This window comes from Leptopilina boulardi, unplaced genomic scaffold (assembly GCF_019393585.1).
Source record: "Leptopilina boulardi isolate dan_hultmark-lab unplaced genomic scaffold, ZJU_Lbou_2.1 LbouV2_210, whole genome shotgun sequence".
NCBI classification, from domain to species: Eukaryota; Metazoa; Arthropoda; class Insecta; order Hymenoptera; family Figitidae; genus Leptopilina; species Leptopilina boulardi.
This window is the reverse complement of record NW_026137764.1, coordinates 1,725,487-1,735,142: the sequence shown is the minus strand read 5'-3', so window position 1 is coordinate 1,735,142 and position 9,656 is coordinate 1,725,487. Positions and strand designations below refer to the sequence as shown.

The window sequence follows — 9,656 nt, the reverse complement described above, 5'->3', positions numbered from 1 at the left end:
GCTGACATTGCACCAAGTCCTTTACGCGAAACGATACTCGGCAGTACGTTTCCACCACCCATGCACGTAGTACGTACGCAGGCACGTGAGTTTTGGCGTATCAACCATCAATTTGCCACATTACCCCCCACCCCCTCTTCTCCCATTCCGGCAACGACTTACATAAAAATACAATTTAACTGTATTTTGCATATATATTTAAATATTTTATTGGCATAATTTTTTAACAAAAAAAATAACTCAAGATAAAAAAAAAATAAAAATATTTTTTCAATTTGTAAAAAAAGAAATGCTTACAATGAATGTAATTATAAACAAAGAATAGATAATAATGGAAATCAAGTAGCATCAATTTTTTTGCATCATGTTGCGATTAATTAACTTTTATACTAACACGGATCAACCGGTCGAATTCTGAAACGCGTCGCGTGATTATGATAAAGTTCAAAATGAAGTTAGATCTATTGATTTTATTCATCAAGAAATCACTTGGATTTATATTTTATTTTCCATTGGAAGTAATCGCAATTTTTTATTCTCACTGAGGCATTCGATTTTTACTACAAAATTGTAAGTATAATGAAAATTTAAAACTTTGTTTCTTTTTTTTATATATATTTTCATTCACTAACGAAAATATTTTCTATTATGAGTTTTGTTTTCAATATATCGTATAAGTAATTAATTAATTGTTTAATTAATATTTATTAGTTTTTTTACAATAATTGTGGAAATTGAAGAAAAAGAAAATTGTCTTGTTAAATCAACAAGTCGTTTAATAATAGAGGTTTGGTATAGTAAGTTTAATAAGATAAATTGTAAAATTTACTAAAAACTTGTATAATTTAATATGAAAATTTTGTTTATATATTTAACAGACTATTGTTATGTCATATTTACAATTGAAATTTAAAGCTCTATTGGAAATTTTTATTTTTTCAAACGATTGAATAATTTAAGAATTGTAAATTTCAGTAATATAATATTAAGTTATTAAAAATAAATAATAAAGTAACAAAATAATTATATAAATTAATTCCTCTGAATTTGAATTGTGTTGTAAAAAGTTCTTTACTAATTTCAATTAGTGGAAATTTTTAATAAATTTAAATTAGAGGATGACTTTCCGCTAATTCAGATTTAAATTCAATTTAACCAATATTTAATTATTTGTTCTCTAAATCTGAGTTAGTAAAAATTTTAACTAATTTGAAATAGTGACTGAATTTTTGTTATGAATTAGTTAAATTTTACTAATTTAGTAAGAAAATTTTTGCTAATTTAATAATAACTTTTTTTTATTTGTAACAAAATATTTAGCCCATAGTCAAAAAGACTATTAACTATTAAAGTTTATTAATACATTATTTAGTTCGAAATTAATAACAACATTGAAATAAAAGATCTGTATTATAAAATAACAATGATAAATTAACAAATTTAACAAATTCTTAGCAAACATTTAGTCACTAATTTAAACTAATTAAAATTGTATATATTAATTCAGATTTAAAGTATAGTGAAGTTTATTATTTAATTAAATTAATTAATTTATTAAGTATTATTAATATTATTATTACTAATTATTATATCCTATTCAGTTTTAATGTCATAAAATAATAATTGAATTATTTTTTCTCTGAGATAATTCTTGATAGGTGTTAAAATTGTTTAAAAAAGGTTTTTACGATTGACGTGAAATATATAAAAAAAAAAATGCTTTTACGACGGTTGAACAAACTTGAGAAAGTGGCCAATGAAAATATATATATATAGTTACCAGAGCAATTAGTAAAATATGGTTCAGACATTTATTGGCTGTAGCAACCAATTGTTTCGTTTTACTGAACGTTCGCAACAGTTCGCAGCTTGACTGATCCAACCAATTAATTGATTGTCAACCGCAATAGTTTCTGAGGACCGATTTCTTGCTATAGTTACATAAATCCTTAACATCACAATCAAAATTTGAAAATTACTTGAATACCCAAGTAGAAATATCCGTAGCTCGCCGTAATTAAACACCGGCATGGTACTGATCCAATACTGGCTGTCGGTATTGACTTTCAGTACTGGCAGTGTACTGACTAATACACTGAATCAGTACTATGTCGGAGGTAAAAAAATATTAAAACCAGTACTGGCAGTACACTGTCATTCACACCGAATCAGTACTATGTAGGTGATAAAAAACATTAAATGAAAAAGTCTTTAAATTATTTCAATAGGTAGAAAACGATGATTTTTTATTTAAAAAAATGTATATTAATTTCTTTCGAATACTTTCCCTCAAAATTTTGGATGTAATTGTAATGTATTATTATATACCTATATAAAATATATTTATGTTTTTTTAGTTATTTTAGTACTCATTGAAATATGTGCATTAAGTTATTTATCATGCATACAATAACAATAAGTTGAGAATTTTTTTCTAATAGTTTTAAAAATAAAGCAAATGTAATTTTTTCACTGTAATTTTTAAATATTATTAATAATTAAATATTAAATTTAAAAAATTTTTCACCATTCATATTTTACAGTCGTCTTTTATTAACTTATTTTTAATTATGTAATTCATCAATCATTTTTGTCTGTTTTAATATTATTTACGGTAAAAATAATTTATTAAAAATATTTAACTGAAATTGATATCCAGTTTTATTTCATTAAATCTTTGTAAAAATTGAAAAAATTTTGTGAGTTTAAAAAATTTAAGAATAAATTCATTTTATTTTCGTGATCAATAGATAATACAAACTTTGAAATCAAAACTTTTGTATTAGGTGAACTACTTCAAGTCAGCACTTCAAGCCAGCGCGGCTGTGCGGTATGCGTATCTGACTTGCGTTCTAAGGGTTTAGGGTTCGATCCCCCATGCGTGCGAGATTTTTCGTTCTTAGTTTTAAGTGTTATAAGTACAATATTTGTTCATGTGTAATATCAATTATTAAATAATTATTAAATTAAGTATAAGTGCAAAGTAAAAAAAATTAAATATTATGAATTTAAAAAAATAAAAAAATTTACAACACAAATTATTTTTTGTAAAATAATTTATTAAAAATAAAATAATTTAATTAATATAAATGATCATTATTATTTTAATTATTTATTGTTAATAATATTTTATATATTCTAAATAACATTAACTATTATTGGCTTCACATTACCTGTTCGTGGTAAAAATGGGAGTAATAAGCTAATAAGGATGAAATTTGCATTGGAAAGCGTGCTTTAGCATTTTGTAAAAAAGTGAGATTTTAAGTCCGGATGAGTACTTTGCCAGTATTATGCCAGTATTATTCTAGTACTACGTTAGTACTGGTGAGCGGGACAAAATCAGTACTGGACAGCGTTACCAGCCAGGGTTGGTCCACTACTGGCCCAGTACGGCAGTCAGTACCGTTATACTGACTGGCAGTGTTGGGTCAGTACTATGCCAGTGGCACATTTCTACTTGGGTATATATAATTATTTTTTCATTATTTAGTTTTGAAGCAGTTTACAATTTACTTTACTTACTCCCTAAATTTAAATTAGTGAAAATTTCTACTAATTTTTAGTCATTTTTTTTACTAAAACTTTAGTAAAAAAAAAATTCTTTTTAAAATAAATAAATAAAAATAAAATTTGTTTTTAAAAAAATGTTTTTTTTTATTTCAATATAATTTTTATGTAAAGTCATTCATTAAATTTTTTGTAAAAGATTTACAGAAAGATTATACATAAATATATATATATATTTGAAAAGTTTTGCAATTCTTTTATCCAGCAGGGATGAAAAAAATGATTTCTTCTTAAAATTTGCACAGCCAAGATTACGTGACAAAACACGATATAATAATTATCTCGACAAACATAAATCTTTTAAACGCAATATAGAAGGATTCTTTTCATATATGTATAGAGATTTTACGCAATTGAAATATGCAGCGAGAAAACAAAAATTTTATATTTCTTTTCACAACTATGTAAACTTATACTAATGATGGTAATAAAAATTAATCTCGCCATTAAAAAGTAATGAAATATAAAGAAAATATTAAGAGATTAATAAATGAGAGCAGAGATTTTTTGCAGCAACCTATTGACGAATATATATATTTCAATGCAATTTATTTATTTGTATGTATATTTTTTTGATTTTTGAAGCTATAATCCTATGAAAACAAATAGTAAAAAAAATGTACATCTTTGCGGGATAAAATAAGTTTGTACGTTGACAAAGGTGAGGAAAGAAAGCGGATAAAGATAAAGAATTTTGTCTGAATATTTCGAGATTGTAATATCGCATTTCTTATATTTGTATTTTAAATCGCATATTTCTATTGAGCAGTCAATAAAATTTGTCAAAAAAAAAAAATAATAATAATTAATAAAATTTTAAATCCTACAAAGAAAGACATGAAAAATATTTTATCTTTTCCATTGAATACCGAAAACAATTTATTATCTAAAAATTAATCATTTATCCTAATTTTGAATAATTTAATTTAAATTTATTCTTAAATTTAGTATATGCCGAGGGGGAATTTACTAGTAAAAATTGTATACACTTGACTACAACTACACATATTACCATTATTACCTTAGTATTATACTTTTTACAAGTATTACATACTACTATACCAAAATATTACTGTATTACAAAGTATTACACATATATTACTGAGTATTACCCTTTATTACAAAAAATATTACAGGTCAAATAGCACTTTCTTATATGTATAGAACTTTCAATAAAATTACTTAAAATTATTATTTAAGAGTAAAACTTTAAAATAAGAAATAGAGAAATAATTTAATATTTTTAAATATTAGGGTAAGTGCATCAATTACGACGAGAGCATCAATTACGGCGCGTTCATAAAAAATAACTATTATCACTATTATATTTAATATAACTGTTGCAAAATGATTAAAAAAAATTATTTTAATCTTTTTTTGATACAATTATTAATGAAGATGCACATTTAAACAATTATTAATTAAATTATTTGAGATCAAATTTTTTCCCTCGCAGTAATTGAAACATTTTTAATACTTCCATTGGCTCCAATTTCGACGGGCAAAGTATCTTCAAAGTACACGTAATTTTGGTCACCGAAACTGATACAAACGCGCCGCAATATGAAATTACGGTATTAGTTTTAATTTCTCATATTTGTTTAAATAATCGATTTTTATAAAGTTAAACATTTTTTTTAACATCTAAATAACATAACCTTTTAGTTTAATAAGTCTTAAATTGAGTTTATACAATAGAAATGTCGAATTTTTTATTTCAAAGGTGTTTTAACTTAAATCGCGCCGCAATTACTGCATTTACCCTACTTATAAAAGAAAATAATAAATTTCTCTTTTTTAAAACGTAAATAACTATTATTTCAAATGTTTTGAACTTTCTTTTAAAGAACAGGATAAATATAACTTATATAACTCCCGCGCTACATTTGAACAAGTGTTTAAAATTTTTACTTATATTAACATTTTTTGGTTTAATTTTCTTTAAATTTTTTAAAGTATTACACTATAATACCACAATATTACAAGTATTACACAATATTACATGGTATTACACAATAATATACACAGTAAAAACAAAGTCTTAAACCGTTTACACCTTAAATTAAGCCCATATATTTTGCATAAGTCTGTCCTTTTTTAATTGGTCTGACTCCGTTTACACCTTAAGAGCATTTGAACCTTCGTGACGTCACAAATCATGGCGCATGACACGCAAACTTCTCAGGTATGTGAAAAGCACAATTTTGAATATTTTTTAAAAAAACCTTTTGGAAAATGTTCAGAATAACATAGACTCTGTCTGTTATGTGCGGAAAATTCGAAATTTTGCGTTTAAAACGTTTTTTAAACAATGTTAAGGTCACAAATCATGGCGCATGACACGCAAACTTCTCAGGTATGTGAAAAACACAATTTTGAATATTTTTTAAAAAAACCTTTTGGAAAATGTTCAGAATAACATAGACTCTGTCTGTTATGTGCGGAAAATTCAAAATTTTGCGTATAAAACGTTTTTTAAACAATGTTTAAGTTGGTTATCACAAGTAAGGAAAAAAACACGAATTGCTTATATGTAGGCATTGTTTAAAAAACGTTTTAAACGCAAAATTTTGAATTTTTCGCACATAACAGACATAGTCTATGTTTCTCTAAACATTTTCCAAAAGGTTTTTTTAAAAAATATTCAAAATTGTGTTTTTCACATACCTGAGAAGTTTGCGTGTCATGCGCCATGATTTGTGACCTTAACATTGTTTAAAAAACGTTTTAAACGCAAAATTTTGAATTTTCCGCACATAACAGACAGAGTCTATGTTATTCTGAACATTTTCCAAAAGGTTTTTTTAAAAAATATTCAAAATTGTGCTTTTCACATACCTGAGAAGTTTGCGTGTCATGCGCCATGATTTGTGACGTCACGAAGGTTCAAATGCTCTTAAATTCAGCCTCAAAAATAGGCTGAAATCAAGATTTCTTTTTTAGTGTGTACTTATTATTACAAGACATTACAAAATATTACAGATATTACATCTATTACCGAGTATTACCAGGCAAGTGTACACTTGACTACCAGAGTAAATTCCCTCTCGGTATATGTCATATTCTCAAAATAAAAAAAATATATTCCAAATTTAAGAATATATTTCATAAATATTAACTATGTTTTTTAAATTAGAATATATTCAACTTAATTTAAAAGTAGAATATATTAAATTTAAGAATAAATTGCATTTAGATATTTTTAAATAAGTGCATAAATATAAATTAAAAAAAAATTTTCTTCATCTTTTTTTTTTTATTAGCTCTTTTATAAAGTTTAATAGTAACAGTGGGAATTTTTTGACTTTTGATCATTTTTTTTTTTATATTCTAAAGATAAAAAGGGACATTATTCACTTTAGCCTGCGAAGAAGAGTGAAAAAGAATTTTGGTCTGAAAAGAACCGTTTTCAACTTTTACGTATCGAGTCACTATCGAGGATTTGAAATTGCTATGGTTATTGGAGGGTCATGTAATGTTCATCATTAAATTTATAGGGAAAGCCCATCATATTTCGTATCGCATATATATATAGAGAGAGCAAAGTAAAATTTTTATACCAACATTTTTTATCTAAGGTATAATCCCTAATATTGTATATTTATATGACAATACTAACAACTTTGATTTATGTAATATATTATCTTTACTTTTTCATTCATTTTTTTTTATTTTTTATTTAAAAAAAATATATTTAAAAATTTTTTGTTTCTCGAATTTATAATTATTTGTCTATATTTACCTATAGTTTATTTATTTGATTTTTTAAAAAATCGACATTCTCTTTTATATTCTCTTTTATATTTACAGTTTTATAATATTCTCGTTACGAAAAACAGAGATAGAAAATATTTTATAACAATTTCAATACATGAATTCCAATTTAATTGTAATATACGTGAAGTATTTTCAATCATCAATAATTATACAAAATTTATTATTTTTAAATGTTCTTCATATGAGAGAGTTTAATTAATATATTCTTTTTTTCAATATTCATTTATCATTGCGATAAGTATTTTTATTTAATTTTTTTTTTTTTAAACAATTTTTAGTAGATTAAGGAAGGTCACGTAGAGAGAGAGAGAGAGAGAGAGAGAGAGAGAGAGAGAGAGAGTTTTGATATTGAGATGCTCGGAAAGCATGCAAACTGAATCGTTTATATACAGTTTATAGTGTCTGGAATGCAAAAAATTTTTCTGAATTTATATAAACTTTTTTAAATTCTCGACCATTTAATGTATTAAGTATCAGTCTGATTACACGGTTCACTTAAAGCGCTATTAAAGCGTATTAAATTCTACATCCAACGAGCCCTATTTGAATAGATTTTGTAAAAAATTAACTGAATTATTGTAGTTTTTCTCTTTACATCTCTAGTAGCTGATTCAAGAACATTATAGTTTTCTTTTCTTTTTCATTCTTAATTGTTTGTGTATAGTATTTGTTAAGTTCTGACAGTTTTTATTTCATGTTAGTCATGCTAACAATAAGTTTTTTCAACAAATATTAATTTTACAAATGAACTGTAAACAAACACGATTGGATAAAAATACTCCAAGTTATGAAGGTTTTACTAATTTTTATTTTTTGTTATTTTATTTTTTTTTAATTATCTTCTTGTACATGTTCATTTATGCACGGAAAAAAACAAAAAGTAATTTTTACTACTTTCATAGTAAAATGGGATCTGTCCGAAGTTTCTGCGCATCTCTGGCAACTTTTACTCCAAAAATAGTAAAATTTGCTCCAGAAATAGTAAAATTTACTCCAGAAATAGTAAAAATTATTACAAAAATAGTAAATTTTACTATTTTTTGAGTAAAAGTTGCCAGAGATGCGCAGAAACTTCGGACAGTTCCAATTTTACTATGAAAGTAGTAAAAATTACTTTTTCTTTTTTTCCGTGTGTCTTCGTTTAATAAAAATAAAAAACCTTATAGACAGCGGAGTAGTTTTCTTACAACTTTACAGCTGTGCAATAATTCTTAGCATACATAAGTTTTAATGGTTCTAAATTAATAAAATTTCAAATTTTTTTTAAAAAAAGTTTTTTTCAAATGAAATTGTACAAAGACATGAACGATTTCATGTGTGAGTACATGTACATGAACCTGCATAAGAATATGTAGAAGAACATGTACATTTTCTTGTATACTAATATTAAATGTTTTTTCTTGTACAAGACCTGTAAAGAGAAAAACTACAATAATTCAGTTAATTTTTTACAAAATCTATTCAAATAGGGCTTGTTGGATGCAGAATTTAATACGCTTTAATAGCGCTAGAAACAGTTAACATCAGTTAAAGTTGAAAAATTGCGAGAAAAATGACAACTTCTGAACATTTTTGTAATTTTTCTCATATAAATATTAATTTAAACAAAAATATCGAATATGGGCTAAAAAGCTCTGTTTTTCAGCTTCAAAATGAAAAAAAAATTTTGAAATCGGTGCAGAAATAAGAAAGATACAAAGGTTTTTATGCATAAACATACGTAAACATGGTTTTCTGGATCTAAAATAAAAATTTAGGGGTGTTTGGAGAATTTTATATATACCATTCTTCTTAGTTTTTTGTGACCTACAACCTCCAATAGGTTTCATAAGAAGTATATTTAAAAAAAATTTTTTGTAGCACCGTGTTATTATTTTAAAAAACTGTGCATTAATTCGACATTTTTGCCAATTACATAGTAAATAAATAAATATTTGAATAAATTAATAATTGAAAAATTATACTCTGTTCAAAAAAATTAAAGAATATACATTGAAAAAAATTTTTATTTAATTAAATTTAGTTCTTCATTTAAAAATGTGTGGCTAAACTCATCGACAAAATAAAAATAATGAACAATATTATAATTAAATTTTGTGAAAACTTTTAAGATTTTAATTAACTATTTTTTAACAAAACAAATTTATAATTTGGATTAGGTTCTTCAATTTAGCTTTGCCTAAGAATAGAACATAAACAAAGCTGATGGTGACGTAGGGAGAAGGACTAAATATGCGTTTCTCATCATAACATTAATAAACTTATACAAACTTTGAAATCGGATTGTTTCTTGGTATAGAGCGCGAAGC

The 9,656-nt window shown here is 24.7% G+C and overlaps 1 protein-coding gene across 2 annotated transcripts in view; it reads left to right on the top strand.

The window, feature by feature from the left end:
- Window positions 1–358: 358 nt before the first annotated feature.
- LOC127278666 (uncharacterized) overlaps window positions 359–9,656 on the top strand; it is a 54,956-nt gene continuing 45,658 nt past the window's right edge. For both annotated transcript variants that reach the window (XM_051300479.1, XM_051300478.1), the window contains exon 1: window positions 359–570. The gene's annotated coding sequence lies outside the window, so the exon portion shown is untranslated. The remainder of the gene's footprint in view (window positions 571–9,656) is intronic.